This window comes from Sceloporus occidentalis, unplaced genomic scaffold, assembly GCF_023333645.1.
Source record: "Sceloporus occidentalis isolate IW3139 unplaced genomic scaffold, rSceOcc1.0.p SCAF_2, whole genome shotgun sequence".
NCBI classification, from domain to species: Eukaryota; Metazoa; Chordata; class Lepidosauria; order Squamata; family Phrynosomatidae; genus Sceloporus; species Sceloporus occidentalis.
The window spans coordinates 100968730-100986189 of record NW_028316982.1 but is presented as its reverse complement, the minus strand read 5'-3'; the positions used below and the strand labels follow the sequence as shown (position 1 = coordinate 100986189).

General features: G+C 41.3%; 1 protein-coding gene across 1 annotated transcript in view; it reads right to left on the bottom strand.

The window, feature by feature from the left end:
* The window catches only part of LOC149318775 (cadherin-23-like), a 582387-nt gene that overhangs the window by 564505 nt on the left and 422 nt on the right, over positions 1-17460 (bottom strand). The gene's annotated exons all lie outside the window — the stretch shown is intronic.

Sequence of the window (17460 nt, the reverse complement as noted above, 5' to 3'; positions counted from 1 at the left end):
GAGGAAAGGATTTCAGCAGCTCGTCAAGCAAGTGACACCAGATGAAATTCTCTATTCTCTACAGCTATTGAAAGGGCAGGATCACAGTGCTCTTTTGCATCTGATCAGCTTAGAAGTTTTTGACTCTTGGCTTTGTCTGAAAAACAGTCTTTACTAAGTTCTTGTTCTCTCCTTCAGTGTTTAAGTAGGTCTTTTTCTTCCAAAGCCTAGCAATTAATCTGTTGTTGTTGCTGCTGCTACTGTTGTTATTTCTGTCTCGCCTTTTCCCCAGTCCCAAAGTGGCTACAACATTTTTTTAAAATCTTAAAATCCCACAAGATACAATAGTTAAGAAACAAATTAAGCAATAAAAAATAAATCCAGGTTAAAACATACATCATTAGCACACACACATGCACACCAGCACAACAATTTGTTGTTCTTGTGTGCCTTCAAGTCATTTCTGCCTTATGGTGACCCTACGCTGAACCTATCATGGGGTTTTCTTGGCAAGATTTGTTCAGAAGTCTGCCATTGCTTTCTCCTGAGGCTGAGAGCATGTGACCTGCCCAAGGTCAACCAGTGGGCTTCATGGCTGAGTGGGGAACTGAATCCTGGTCTCCAGAGTCACAATTCAAACACTCAAACTACTACACCACACTGGCTCAGCACAACAATTGGCAGGATCCAGTTCATTGAATGGGTGAGATGGACTTTATACAGTCATTTATCAATGCCTATCAAAACAGAAGTTTTTATTTGTCTACAAAAGGAAGTAGGGAAGATGCCAGACTAACTTCTCTGGGAAGGGGGCTCCAGAGTCTGGGGGCAGCCACTGAAAAGGCCTGTGTTCCCACCAGATGTGCCTGAGGGAGGTCAGAGAGAAGGGCCTCCCCAGCAGATCTCAGAGCATAAGGGAGAATATGGTCCTTCAAATAACCAGTACCTTGGCTGTCTAGGGTTTTAAAGGTCATAACTAGCACTTTGACTTGTGCCCAGAACCTGGCAGCCAGTGGAGCTGATGCAAGAAGAATGTTGTGTGATTCCTGTAACCAGCCCCAGTTAGCAACCTGTCTGCAGCTCTTTGGACCAGTTTAAGATTCCAAACAATAGCATCCCTGCATCTGGTGTCACCTTGTGCAGGAGGCATGGCCTCTGGTGTGCAGCTTCTGGGGTGCACGCTTCCTCCCCACTTATTTCATCCTGTCCTTTTCCTGATGAGGATGGCACATGCAAGGCAAGCACATGGGGACAGCATGCATGGGAACAGGAGCACATAGGAATGGTATGTGGTGACGGTGTGCAGGGGGAGGTTTGACCAGGTGTCGCCCCTCTTCTGGGGTGTCACTCAGTGTGGCCTGCACCACTGCACCCCCCAGTGATGCCACTGCTTCCAAACACTCTTCAAAGGCATCCCCACATAGAATGAATTACAATAATCCAACTGGGATTTAACTAAAGCATGTGTCATGATGGCCAGATCTGACGTCTCAAGAAAAGTCAGATTTAGTCAGCTGTAGTCAGGGGCATTACACACAGTTCTTGTGACATCACTGGACTGGACCTATGCCCTGCACCTGAGTCAATATAAACCAGCAAGCCAACTCTTATATTCTTAATTGTTTTATTCTGGTAAACCATACCGCCTCAGCTTGGCTGCTGTTTCTTCTTTTTAACTTGACACTCTCCCTAGGTACAATCACATTTTTCTGTTGTGCGTAGGAGCCAGAGCAGCTGAGGCCTAAATCACATCTTTATTCCAGTGACAACACAAGCTTTTAAAAAGTGAGAGTACATCTTCCTTACCTCTTGCCTCAGGGGGAGATTCAATTGATAGGATTTGCATCCACTTGATTGTGTGGTGGCTGGATGCAAAGGAAAACAGGACTCCTGCCACTTCAATAGCTGTTCAGAAAGTCAGTATCATGCTGGATATCTATACAGTTATTAAGGGTTGTTTCAGGAGCCCTGTTTTTCATCTGGCCACCCAACTCTGATACAGCCATTTGTATGAAGCAAAATTCAGTCCCTGCGTCTGAAGATCTTCTGCGTAAACAGCTTCCAGCACAGTAACTCTACAATATAGGGTAAATTGTAGCTACATTCAGCAGTGCCCAGAATCACTGGGCCAATTAAGGATTGCAGGTGATGAGCCTCTGGATCTGCGATCAGCTCACAGCCACTCTGCTTATTTGGATGTGCCAATGACCACAGGGGAGATTTAGTCATCTGTAGTCAGGGGCATTAGACACAGTTCTCTGGTGACATCACTAGATTGGACCTATGCCCTGCACCTGGTTAGATATGAAAAATCCATTGCCTTCTGTAAATGCTTTGCTGCTTCTGGAATTTGTATGATACATTATAAGGGGCAGAGCTTGGTAGGGAATTGACAAGATTTATTTATTTATTTATTTATTTATTTATTTATTTATTTCAAGGATTTATATCCTGCTTTTCTCCTACAGTGGGATTCATGCAACAAGGTTCATCGTTCTTCTAGTACCATAATGGAACCTCACTCCAATTTATTGGTTATAAATATTGCTACTAGAATTTTTTTTCATTACTTACTTGTCAGACTCCTGTATGATCAATATTAAAAGCAGGAGATAGTTTCCATTAATATGCAGAGCTACATAGAGAGAGATCCAACATGTTTCATCACAAAGGTCCTACATTCCTTCTTTAAGGCTGACAATGACTTCACTCAGCAATCTGAATGGCCACACTCATCTGCAATATCACTTCAGCTTGTTCCACTGCATTTACAGGAGTAACCAGACACCAAGCTATGATGGCTACGAACAGGACTAGAGTCAGCATCTTGGGATACGGGAAAATTATCTGCAAATACATAGCATAGGGGACAAAAATATGTAGCCCCCCAGAATGTTGTTAGACCTCATCTCCCATCATCCCTCACCATTGATTAAGGTGGCTAGAGCTGATGGGAGCTATTTCAAAACATTATGAGAACCAAACATTGTCCATTTCAACACAGAGAACCCTATATAGGTGTGGATCAGTAGAAGTTTATGGATGGGCTGGGCATGCTGGATGCTAATTTTTAAAAAAACATTGACTAGAATTAACAGAGAGTTACATGAAGAGGGAGAGGGAGAAACTGGTTTGAATTAATGAAACGAAGAAACTGTTTTTGTTCTATACTCATTGTAAATAGAGTGAGTTCTATATATTCACTCTAATGCAGCTGTCTAAGTCAGCAAGACTAATCTGTGGTTGCAAATGACATGGGCAATTCTCTTCAGTTCCATTGGACAGTTCTTCCTATCTTCTATCCCACATATTTAAAAGCCTTTCTAATAAACAGAAGAGATTTTGTTCACATTTTAAGCATTAGAAAACAGAGACTGGGATCCTGTAAATTATTTTCAACTACAATAGATTTGTTCAATCAATTGCTGAATAGTTAGTCAAAACATAGGTAAATCACAGTAATCCAGTGATCACAACTAACAATAAGATTTAGGCAAGAGTGTGAAACAACTAATCAAATAGAAACTTGCTAGATAAGTGTTTCTTCCTTGTTTACACATAGGATGCACCAGATGACACATTAAATTTTCACCATATGCAAGATATTTTAAAGAAGAAACAATTAAGCCTAAAATAATTGGCACAGGAGTCTGTTTTATGTTGCATATTTAACTAGGAACTATACAGCATTTACAATCTATTTCTGAATCTACCACTACCAAATAGCCTTCTTTCCTACAGACATATCTCAGATTTTGAATTCAGGAAAAACTACAGCATACATCATCACCTGCTAAAACCTCACTAACCACCACCATTGTTGTTGTGTGCCTGCAAGTCACTTCTGACTTACAGCAACCCTTAGGTGAGCCTATCAAGGGGTTTTCTTGGCAGAATTCGTTCAGAGGGAGTTTGCCCATTGCTTTCCTGTGAGGCTGAGAAGGTGTGACTTGCCCAAGGTCACCCAGTAGATTTCCGAGTGGAGCTGAACATTGTTTTCCAGAGTCATAGTCCAATGCTCAAACCCATGCTGGCTCCCAATATACTTGCTCTTTAAAAGCTGTTATGGAATAGATAGTCCTTTCTACTGCAAGCAAAGCACACCTGTGCTCCACATTGCTGGCAGATATGTGACTATTTACAGCATGGCAAGAGTTTCTAACTTAATTTTACATAACTGTCATTTCTAACAGCTGGGTTTTGGTTTGTACAGAAGTGCCAAGAAGGACTGTTTCTCAACATCCTCTCTCTTTGGCCAACTTGCTGGTTCTACACAAAAAGGAACTATTCTTATCAACATGTTAATGCACTTGTGTATTTCATATATCAATGTCATAATTCTTATGGTTTTTAATCACTTACATACTTCATATTCATATCAATGTCATAAATACTTTTCTATTTTTTGGTATGTTAATGTTCTGTGTTGCTGTTGCAGCTATGAGCTATAAAAGAAAAAAGCAAATGTTCTTAGTGCACACCACCCTTCTGTAATATTGAATATTGGGTTTGATTCCCAGATTGTCCATAAAACCCACACTCTCAGTCTCAGGGGAAGGCAACAATAAACCACCTCTGAACAAATATTGCCAAGAAAACCCCTTGATAGGTTCATCTCAAGACAGAAACAACTTGAAGGTGCACAACAAAAAGAATAGGACTCTTCCAAATCCACAAATGAAATCAGAAATGATGCCCCCACTTAAGTGCAATGCATGCAGAAGCAGGAGAGGTCTACCCTCCGCCCAAAAAACATTTGGAGTTGGTACTTAATAAATTGCTCTATAATCCCCTATTCTACATTTTGAGGGCTTTCAGATAGGAATCTATAATTAAGCTTAAAAATCTTATCTGCTAACTGCCCCATATCATTCAACTGCTGGCCATTCTAGGAGTGCACTTAAGACAAATGCTGCAAACATGAGAGAGCATTTGGACGGCATTATACATTCACTACTATGCAACAGTTTTTCTTTAACATGGGTTGTTGTTATCTTGGTCACCCTGCATGCTGCTTAGCAGTACTGTGGGGTTGTAGGCAATCTGGTCAACTGGCATATAGGGGTTTTGGAATATTAGGCTCTCTTCCTTATGACAGGAGAAAGATCCAACTAACAGCCACCCATATTATATGCAGCTGTGTGCCCTTGATCACTGCCTGAAGCACTGACTTAACAAGAGACTTATCACACTTGAACCTGTGGGGATTATGTAGCAGAATAAACTGAATTCTGAGTGAAACGCAACCAAGGGACAGCCCTCTTGACCATCTCCAATGTGTGTGTAATTGGATTTGAGTGTGCCACATTAAAAAAAAATGTGCTCATTGTTGCGGCACATTTTACCTATACACTGCAGATATTTCAAACTTCTTTCTAGTATTACTCCCCACCCCCATCATAAACCTGTGTAAACTAGGTGCATGTTACAAAACCCCAGTATAGCTGTTGTGCTGGAACAATTTCACATAAAGGAACGAGATAAGACAACTATCTAATCTTCACCTTGAGCTAATCTTTGCATCATGTTTCTCCTCAGGAGGATCTCACAAAATAAACTTTTGACACTCAGCTAGAAATCTTGAGCCAAGAAGATATTGGTTATGGCAAAAAAAACACCTCATTTTTATTTTTCTGTGCCAACATACCAGCTAGCTTTAACAAGAGAAGAAAAACAGCCTCGTGCAATCATAATAGCAGACTGATTATTCCATTACAGCCAAAGTGGACTTCCTTTTTCCATTCTACACTGGAAGATTTAAAACATTCAGAGGCTCTTCAAAGAGCTGTTCAAAGGGTTGGTGTAATCTTATTGCTGGGAAGTTTTTAAAAACTGTCCAATAATAGTTCTGGATATCCCTCAATGGGGTTGGGGAAGATATACAGTAAAAAGTCTTTCAAATGTGTCCACTGGAATTAGTAGCTGACAATAATTTTTACTAGCTTATCTATCCTTGCATGCCTAGTTTAGTCATTTGTACCATTTTGACATCCTGAAAGGAGAACAGTATCTAGAGGGCCACAAATTGCTCGCTGCAGTGTAAGGCAATGTTTTGGGACAGGAAATATAGGGATTCTATTCCTCTCTTCACCTTCCTGAGGCTAGGATGTCCTCTGATATTTTACAGAATCAGTCTCACTAAACCACTTCAGAGTCATAACAGTTTCTGACTGGTCATCTGCATATATAATCTAACAGAGGACCATCTCATTGCCTTTTTTCTGTTTCTTAGACCTCCTGGGTGCCTGTGAAAGGGCCAGAAGCAGGCTATGGAAACCCAAGAAGCAGCAACTGTATGCAACAGCACATCTCTCAGTCATGTTCCCAAGCAACTGCTGGTAGAAATAATATACAGCCATAATCATTAGTAGCCACATTTAGTGGTGTGAACAAGTGTACATTGATAATTTTATGTTGGGGTTCAGAAATGTTCTAGTCTCAGTTGCTTAGTCATACTCCAGCTGGCTCTTTGAACTGTGAATAAAAAAACAATTACATTCAAGGATTTGAAATTTAAACTAACAAAAAAATATTCCACCATTTAAGTGATATAGTAGCATTCTATGCAACATTACCAGCCCCACACAAAAATTAATATGCATTCATAGGTGCGTTTGCCAGCTGTACGCATTTTTGCATACATGATTTTATTGTGTGTTTGCATGAAGTGTGTTTGTACACATTGTTCTAACGTATGCATTCTTATGTGCATGTTTTTCAAATAGGTGCCTTTGGAATACTTTGTGGTACTGCATGAATCACATTACAAACTTCAAAACATATGGGTTTCTGACTAAATTTTATATGGGGTCAGGCTGAGTTCAGAAATGTGCAAATTAGGTATTAAAATGTGAAACTAATGAATTTCTCACCTACCTCTAAATCTGAAACTTGCTTAGCCTACTATTTGGCCCAGAAAAAGGTGTAAGTGGATTCTGTATCTGTTTAACAACAACATTATTATATGCTATTTATGCATTATTATTATATAATCATTAATTTCAATCCCAGTATCCCAGTAAACTGAAATCTATATACCTTCAAATGTTTCATTCCATCTCCATCATGACTATAAGGTTTGCTACTGGCCTCACAACAACAGACCTATTTTTTTCTCTCATTTTTCTTTATCACCTATTTTTTTGTACATCTTAGTCGAATGTGGAGTTCTGGAGAACTCAAAAGCAAACATTTTTGTTTCATTTTGGTTCATTTATTCATTAGATCTAGGTAATTACCAACTGTGAATCCTCTTTCTACTCATGGATTAATATGTTTGTTTGTTTGTTTGTTTTAAAAAAACCTAAACATGTTTGCCCAGAAGTCCAAAAGTTTAACTAGACTTTCTTCTTAGAAAGTGTGTTTATGGTTTTCACCTGGAGAGTACATTTATCAGAATAGCATTTTTGTTATTTAAACTCTGGTTGTAAGGGTGAGGAGATGTTAGGAAGCAGGCTGACAAGTGAGAATGCTATTAGCAGTATGCTTTGTCAGGGCCAGAACCACAAGCCATATGGTCCGATATCAAGTGGCTAAATTCAGTATGCTCAAAAACAACACCAAGGGAATGTGGTCCAACATTTCTTCAGAGAAGAGCCTCTTGTTCCCTACTATCAATAATCCAGTTAAGTTCACAGAGGTCAAAATTACATTGTCATCCACACTCATATTCAGAAACCATTCCCACTGAATTAAAGAATATTTATCCCAGGTAAGAATGTAGATAATTGCAACCACATCTTATTTCTGTGTGGAAATGTAAGGGTTAGACTGCTAGTTTTCTTGTTCTTTTTGTTTAGCCAGTCAGAAAGTAAAAAAGAAAGGATGGATTTGAATTCAGCACCATTACATCTCCAGATTTCAAGATGGGTAGCACATTCAGAGCACAGAGGTCATTAAAGCAGCATGAAAATAAAAGGTTCAAGGAAACTAGAACCCTGTTTTTAAAAGCCCCAAAGCCTATCCAGATATCTGAAACTTGCAACACTACTGGAAGTTTCTCACTTTTTAGCAAGCTTATCCAAGGGAACATCCACTAAGTGCCTCTCTTTCACCAAATTCAAAGAGAGCATCTTTCTGTGCACTTTTTCTTTAGGATCTTGATACACACAAAAATGTGTTCTTAAAAGGATACTACTGCTCAGGTTAATACAAGTAAAGAAACATAAGAGTTATGTTGTTGTGTGCCTTAAAGCCATTTCCAACTTATGGCCACCATAAGGCAAACGTATCATGGGGTTTTCTTGGCAAAATTTATTCAGAGGAGGTTTGTCATTGCCTTTCCCTGAGGCTGAGAGGATGTGACTTGCCCAAGGTCACCCAGTGGGTTTCCTGGCCAAGCTGTGAATCGAACCTTGGTCTCCAGAACTGTAGTCTAACACTCAGACCATAAGGGAAGTGATTGTAAAATAATTTCACATCAAGATGCTTCAGTAAGCATATGCAATGATTTCTTTCCCCACCTGTTCCAAGACTTGCTCAGAGACAAGTGCCAACTCTCACAAAGCCTCCTTGTATGTACAAAGTATTATTGTAAAAAGATAAGTATGAATTTGTATAGATTTGTGGACAGCCAAAAAATTGCACACATTTTTTTGCTCAGCTTCATTTCAGCCCTTTACCTATCCTTCCTCTACTCCCGTCCAAGCATATATAAATGAGGACATGAGAAAAGGAGAAAGTGTAATCATCAATTTAGAAATAACATATCACTTTGAGGAAATGCAGCAAAATCAGATCCTTCTGTTTAGGTAATCAGGAATGATTTCTTAACACCACACTTCCAAGTGACTTCTTACAGGCTAAACTTCTTAAATGTTATAATTACACAACGGAGATAGCCATGTTCATCTGTTGTAGCAAACCCAATAAAGAATCATGTGGCCACTTAAAGGCTGACTAATAGATTACAGTACAACAATTAATCATTTATTATGGACTACATTGAATAATCTGTGGACTAGAACCCAAATGGACAGATTTAACAGCTAGTTTATTTTCACCCCACTGTCATTTCCACTTTTCACACCAATTTGCCTATTAGCGCACCTATTCAGTTCAGAGAAAAAAAGGTCACTGACAAGGTATTCACTTATGATCTAACAGGAAAATATAGTTCTGAGTGCAATCTGTACAGACTTCACATGTTAGGCTGAAAACAGTCGGCCCTAGAGGGGCGGCATCATGCCACCCCTTTGTGTGTTACAACAGGGCCGTGGCAACCACATGCCACGGCCTTAATCTGGCCTTTTCCCAGCACAAACAGGAGCAGCAGAAAGCACTGGGGAAAGGGGTGCCCCTTTCGCCACCGCTGCAGCTCTTCTCCATTCCTCTGGCATGCAGCATCTGCTCACTGCACTATAGGAGCTTTCCCACACTGCCCACCATGTGGTTAGGTGGGCAGTATGAGGCCGGATTGGGGTCACCATGCCCTCATGCCACCCCAAGCTGGCTCTTATTGCTGATCTGTTTTTTCCCTTAGTAACATGGGCCCTCCTTTATTTTAGTTTAGCCCATCTATTGAAATTTTCAAGTGAGCGGGACAGGAGTGTGGGGAGATGTCTGGCAGCATTTACTACTAAATATGCTCTGTAAACAAGCTCTCTTCCTCTATCAGTGTGAAGCTGATTCTCAGTTCTTCATCTGCAGCTCCTAGAACTCTGTTTGATTCAAAGGTACAGATGCAGATTGAATAAGTACTTCAGATTTGAATGTCACATTTTTCAGCCCTCCAAGCATTCTTACAAAGGACAGCAGAGGTAGTGGTTTGGGAAGCAGAGAGAACCAGCTGATTATGCCATAGCCTCCTACATTGGCCAGTGCTGGCCTTTTTTATATATACCTGTCATGAACAGCTGAAAACTAGCAAAGGCTCAAGAAGTCATAGCTTTTATTTCTGAGATCCTCCCCCCCAAAAATATAGCAGAATTAAAAACATAAAATATGGCTTTATAGAAGAAGATATGCCAGTATTTCCCCACCTGCATTTGCCTACCTTGTATACTGGAATATAAGCACCAGTTCAGAAAACAATTTAAAGCTGCTGCTGTATCCAAATTTGCAACCACAGCATTGAGGGTTCAGATCTCAGACTCCCATGCCAAAGAGTAAGTGTTTAATTCTAGGACTGAGTTTTTCTCCTCTTTCTCTGCTAAACCTAAAAGCATCTAATAGGACATAGTTTGGGGCACCATAACTCAGGATATGCATCTCACAAATATAATTTTTGACCAGCCATTACCCTAGATAAGATCTTCATCGAGGAAGTTTCTGTCTGCAGCAGTCTCTATTATATGTCCTGGAAGTATTATTAGAGCCCAAGATCAGCCTATAAATGTTCAAATAAATAACTGCCCTTCCATTTTTATATGCATATTGCTCATAGTTTGGGGATGGGGCATCGCATTTCAGATCATGGCCATGCTTTTAAGCTAGACACCAGTAAACAAAATTTGTATAGAAGGGTAAGCAAGGTATGATCTGAACATACTAAATGAAATGGCCCAAAACATATGGAGATGACTTTCCTAACTGGTGTCAGTGCCTGTTCCTCTTTTGGGTTATCTATGCAGCTCTGAATCAAAGCAGGATTTAGTAAGAAGGAATGTCATATTAGAAGACGTACAAAGCTCTCTTTCTCCACCAGCTGGGCTACACAGGAATCCTTCTCCACAAGCATTACAAGATATCAACCTACTGAGAAGAGGATGTCTCAGTAGGACTAATTATATGAAAGTGGAGTAATATTCTTGATATTTCTCCTTTGCCCTAATCTTTGGACTGGGTCAAGGACTAAGGCTTCAACAAGGAGATGATGGAGATATGTGGGCTGGAGGAGCCTGCTGCATTCCTGGCATTACACTGTAAAGCTAGCTGCAGTGAGTAAAACAATAGACTTTATGTAAAACTATGCTATGGCCTCTCAACCTTGACTACCCCTCCTTGTCCCTTAAGTGTAAATTGGCTGTGATCCTGTAAAGATAAATGAAGGCACCTGCCAACATGATTTTCTCCCATGTCTCTAAGTTTAAATCCCACCCTCCTTAAATTAAATGAAGTCTATTCCTGAATGCTGCGGAAACAACAGTGATCAAGGCAGAAACACACTTGTTTTGGCCTAATCTACTGCAAGAAAATAAATTAATAAATAAAAATGATGTAGCTTTTAAGTAAATTATGGACTACACATTTCATTGGAGTGGGAAACTCTCCCACACACAAACATACACACTCATCTTGCAAGGGCTGCATCCCCTCAGAGGTAATCTGTTGTCTCTTCTATGCTGGAGGCAGGCAAGACAGAAGCCAGCAGTGGACATGGTCACCCTTTCTTTCTTTCTTTCTTTCTTTGCCACCCCACACATTCCCATTCTGATATCCCTTGCTCTTCCAGCATGAGCACATGCAGATACAAACAGTTCTTCTCAACCCAGCAGGCTGCTATGAGAGGAACAAATCATTATTTTCTAAAGGTCTAGACTAATGCCATATGGAGTGTTTCAAGTTACTCCAAGGGGCAGAGGTTGTCCACCTCCTGTGTACCTAAACAAATATTATCTATAGTTGTGGCTGTGGTAAGAAGTGCAACAGAGAAAAGTCAAGACTGGCAAATGCGGACCATTTATATAAACATGTTGGAGAATGAAAATGTTTTGCAGATGCTGTTATGTTGAATAAATCTTATACTTTTCCTGCCTATTTCTTCAGCCATCACACTGTGAACATTAATTGTATATTTACAATCTCTTTTCCTCTCACTTCCAACAGGAGAGAATGCCAAGAAATGGCTAGTTAGAAAAATGCAGGGTGCTTCAAGATCCCATCCCCTTTCCTTGTCTGAATTTCCTTTGTACACACATAAACTTTTTGTTCTCTGCTTTCACATGTCTGGAAGGCAGTGAGAGAATTAGGGCCAGCCCTACCAGCACACAGGGTAAGTTTCAGATTTTAATACCCAATTTCCACCTCCCTGAACTCAGCCTGAACTCACATGAAATTTGTAGTCAGAAACTCAAATATTCTGAAGCTTGTCAGGTGATGCACACAGTACTAAAAAGCATTCCAAAATGCACCTATTTAGAGAAAAATGCACACGAAAAATTCATACATTAGAAAAATGTGCACAAAAACACACTTCATACAATCACACAATAAGACCATGTATGCAAAAATGCATACAGATGAAAAACACACCCAAGAATGCACATTGATTTTTGTGTTGGTGTGTGGCACAGAACTCTAGTGTGCCACTTAACTGGTGGAAATTTTGTTGGTCTTGTTCCCTTCATACAGGAGGTTTAATCTGCAGCTCACTTTGGTAATTATGGGATGTGAAAAGGTTGTTTAGTCTGCAGTATTCTTGTACAATCATAATTACATGAAAAGGGATGGTACTGTAATATATGTACACATACTGTAATATGCAACTACCTCGGGTGGCAAATGCTCTGAGCAGAAGCAATGCCAGCCCCCAGTTATACTTCCTGAGATGTGCCCCATTTGTTTCTACCCTTCAGCCCAAACTAGCCAGCTGATTTTATTTGTGGCACAATATTATTATCAGTTTGCTACTGTTGAATTAAGATCCAAATGCCAGTCTAGTCACTTCTTGAACATGTAGTGAAGCACAGAGCCAACCTGTTCTTTGCCTCAGGAAGCAAAGAGTCTTAGACTAGCCCTCAACAGAAGCAGCAGCACTCAGAGATTTCCTCAAAAGTATACAGCTAAAGAGCCTAATGGGGAAGGCTATGTCTTATTTTGTATGCCTAGATATCCTAAAGGCACAGGATCCCATCTGATCTTGGAAGCTAAGCAGTACTTGGAAGGGAGACTGCCAACTAAGACCAGGTGCTGCAGGCTATATTTCAGAAGAAGGGGCATGCAAAACCACCTCTGAATATTCCCTGCCTAAGGAAACCCTATGAAATTAATGGGGTTGCTGTAAGTGAACAGGTGCCTTCAAGGCATGCACATGCGCATGCACACACAGTGGTATACCTCCCATTCAAAGGCAAAGGTGTACACACACACACACACACACACACACACAACTTCTTTTAAAGAAGTACTTCTTGAAGAGTAAAAAAAGAAAGAGGAATCAGCAGAGATCACTGGAACAATGCACAGCTGGATTTGTTTTGACAAAACATAGGTCAAAACAATTTGGTGATGCTGTTTTGAAACACTGTGCAAAGATTTCCATGCCTACAGGCTTTGTTTGAGGATAGACAGCATCAGAAGGAGGAAAGAGAATTGTAGCTTGCCCCTCCCCATTTGCCTCCCTTCCATTCCTGGATTCCCCTGGCTACTGCTAAAAATGACACTTCTCGCACACAGATTACAAATGAACCAAACTGTAACTTGAAATGAGACAGCAATCCAAAGATGCTTATTCAAATGTTAAATTCCACCAAAATTAATAGAACCCAACTTTAGAAGAAATATATTTAATATGGGATCATTCATGCAAAAGTATTAACTCTCTCTTGATACACATCCCACCATGTGGAACAAAGCTCTCAACACAGAGATGTACTTGTGTCCCATTTACAAATCCCCCACCCACCCATCTATCCCTTTTACTGTCTCCACCACCTGGAAGTATGCACTTGAGGTATATGAAAAAAGAACCACCATGAGTTCAAATTCATTCACTGAAACAACAGGATGAGCACTCAGTCCTCCTTCTTAGAGAGAGATTTTACTTCCTAGAGTTTACTCTTCATCTTCCAGAGTCTGCATGGCTAAGGAAGAGTAACAGCCTCTGCCTATATGGATATCCATGTAGTCCAGACAGAGGAGGGTGACCAAAATAATGAAAGGCTTAGCAAAATGCTGAAAAGCCCTATGAAGAACAACTTAGTGAGCTGGGTATGTTTAGCCTGGAGAATAGAAGATTAAGAGGGGACATGATAACCCTGTTTAAAAATCTGAAAGGATGTAATACTGAATATGGAACAAGTTTGTTTTCTGCAGCTCCAGAGAACAGGATCTGGAGCAATGGATTCAAACTACAAGAAAAGAGACTCCACCTCAACATTAGGAAAAACTTCCTGAGAGCAAGAGCTCTTGGACGGTGGAACAAACTCCCTCGGAGTGTGGTGGAGTCTCCTTCTTTGGAGGTTTTAAACAGAGGCTGGAATTGCCATCTGCCGGGCATACTTTGTGTATTCCTGCATGGCAGGGAGTTGCACTTGATGGCCCATGAGGTCTCTTCCAATTCTGTTCTTCTTTTTTTAAAAGCTTTATTTGTTAATAACATAAAAAAAACATCTACATCACATACACATACAAATGTCTACAAAAACAAACACGACAAACAATATCTTCTAACATAAAAGAACAAAGATATATAAGAGCAACAGACTTCCAAGTATCTCTAATTCTGTGGTTCAACAGGAGAAAGAAAAAAACGGCAATGCTGGAGTCATAGGTCTACATATTATCAAGTTGTTGTTATAGTTGTTTCAATGAAGATGTTATAGAGGGATCAGTGAATCACAGGATTGGTCCCTCTATAACATCTTAATTGAAACAATTATAACAACATCTTGGTAAAATGTAGACCTATGACTCCAGCATCATCATTTTTTCTTTCTTTCTCCTGTTTGATTGCTAACGCTTTTGAGTTATGATGAAGAAGCCAATGGAGCTCTGAAAGCTTGCATCATGTACTTTGTGCATTTTGGTTGACCAATAAAGGTATTGCAGTTTTGTGGCTTTGGGGATGTTATTGTACTTTTCAGGGCAAAGTTACTGCTGCCTTCCTAAAAGCAAGAGAGAGATCCTCCATCCAGGCAGCTGTCCAGACTCAGACTTGCAGGCAGCTGGCTGGGTGGCTTTAAAAGGCACCTCTGCGCATGTGAAGGCATGCTATTCGAGCATCCTTCCTGCAAAGTGATGCTAAGCACAGGTGGTGCACGGAACAACTCTGGAACGGCACACATGGGTGGGGTTACACAAGGCTTTGTAACTAGATCCGATGCGTAGCTAGGGAGAACACCTGCAAGGCCTTACCCAGGGGAGGAAAGAGACTTTTGCGCCTCCCTCTTCAGAGGAAAGAAGACCCAGAAGCAAAGCCAGAGGGACTGAACCCAAGAGAGAAAGGAGGCAGAAACAGATATAGCCAGGATTTTGGGAATGGGGGGGGGGGGTTCCAGACTAAGTGCCATCATTGGGGGGTAGGGTAAACACATTGCAAATACATCAGGATATTAAAGTAAAGTAAGAAACACAATAAACACTCTCTCAGCCTCAGATGGCCCTGGCAAACCTGCTCTGAAGAAACTTTGACCAAGGAAGCTCCACTGATAGGTTTGTCGTACGTCAGAAACCACACAACAGGCACAGATATGAGAAAAAAGAACAGCCACAGGTTCAAAGCAGAGGTCAGTGGTATGAGATTCCCCGGATACTCTATATTTCAGAGGAGGGAAGTGGCAAAGCCATCTCTGAGGATTCCTTGCCTAAGAAAACCATGTGCTTCGAAAGCTTGCAACAAGTATATTGCGCATTTTGGCTGGCCGATAACGCTTTAACTGGTCCCCACAACAAACTCCAACTCCCAGAATTCCATAGCCTTGAGCCAGACAAAGAGTTAAAGCTGATGTTTGTTGCAATGTTCCTGTCCCTGGGCCCTTTCCCTGCTGAGGAGGTGTGATGATATTCCCTTTGATGATTGTTTTATTAAGCCTCTTCCAAAGTCTTGGAAGCCGCAAGAACTTGGCAAGGAGGGAAAGAACTTGCTGATCATAGTACCGCCCGGTACTGTACTTCAAGCAGTACCCACAGCCACAGATGCAGGAGAAAGGTCAGGAATAAACTCTTCTAGAACATGGCCCCGTAGCCTGAAAACCCCACAAAAAACTAAAGCCACCTCCCTTCGCTGCAGAAACTTATTTCAGAACTGGCCACAAAAAAAGTAGATTATCGCCCTGCACTCTGAAAGCGTTGCTATTCCACTTTTTTCAATGCATTAAAACATCCACTAAAGTGCCTAGGGCTGCAGCTGCACTGCTGAAATAATCTAGCCTGACACCGCTTTAACTGCCCTGGCTCAAGGCTACAGAATCCTGGATGGAAAGGATCTGACAGAGGGGGCTAAATCTCTCACAAAACTCCAGATCCCAGAATTCCATAGCTGCGAGCCAGGGCGGTTAAAGTGGCATCAGGCTGGATGATTTTTGCACTGGGGCACTAGCCCACAGGATACTTGTTTGCTGCAGCAGACACCAGAGCTACCCTTTGGGGGATATTATTATTATTATTATTAATAAAGTAATAATATTTGGGGATGTTTAGCCTGGAGAAGAGAAGGTTAAGAGGCGATATGATAGCTCTGTTTAAATACTTGATGTCATATTGAGAAGGGAGCAAGCTTGTTTTCTGCTGCTCCAGAGACTAGAACATGGAGCAATGGATGCAAGCCCCAGGAAAAGAGATTCAACATTAGGAGAAACTTCCTGAGAGTAAGGGCTGTTCGACAGTGGAACAAACTCCTTCCTCGGAGTGTAGTGGAGTCTCTCTCCTTGGAGGTCTTTAAGCAGAGGCTGGATGGCCATCTGTCAATGGGGATGCTTAGATTGTGATTTCCTGCATGGCAGGGTTGGACTGGATGGCCCTTGCGGTCTCTTCCAACTCTATGATTCTATGAAAACAGGTGGCCAAGTCTTGAGGAAAGCGATCCTAGCCCCCTGCAACTCGATCTTCTCCCCGCTCCCTAGAAATCCCGCTGAGTTTCACTGGGTTTTCTCTCGTCTTTGGTCCAAGGAGGCTCACGAATGCTGGAAGATTCTGTATATATATTTTATTGCTGTAACCCGCCCGGATTCCTTGCGATTTATTAATTATTATTATTATTGTTATTATTATTGGACGAGAGGAAAGCAGTAACATTATTCCCCCTCCCTTGGACAAAAGAACTTTAGAAGGAAGAGGAAGAGGAGGAGAGAGAAGAGGAGGAAGAGGAAAAGGAGAAGTAGAAGAAGAAGAAGAAGAGACGAGAGAGGAAAGGAGGAGGAGGAGGAGAAGAGAGGAGAGGAGGAGGAGGAGACACAAAGGGAATACTATGGGAATGTGGCTCCTCAGATCTCTGTACTATTTCCCGATGATGATGCTTTTGCAGCTTGTATGGGAGAGGACTGTCGTTCTGGCCCCAATGCATTACGTATTAGAGCCTAATGCTTTCCGTTCTGAAGAAGGGAATGTCCATAGATTTTAAAGCCCTTACAGTGGCTCTACCTGCCTTTATTTGGGAGGTTTTCAGGTCTCCTTCTTCCCAACGCTTTCTCCGAAGTGAAGCCCCGTTGTCTGCCTGACAAGTTTGTTTGGAAGCCGAATGTGCCAAAGAAAGGTCTCTGGTGCCAGGACCAACTCCAAATGCCAGAATCCCACAGCCTGGAACCATCTGGTGTCAAACCGGGTTATTCCCGCCGTGCGGATGCAACCCAAAGAGCCAAGAGGAGAGGGGCGTCTCCAGTGTAG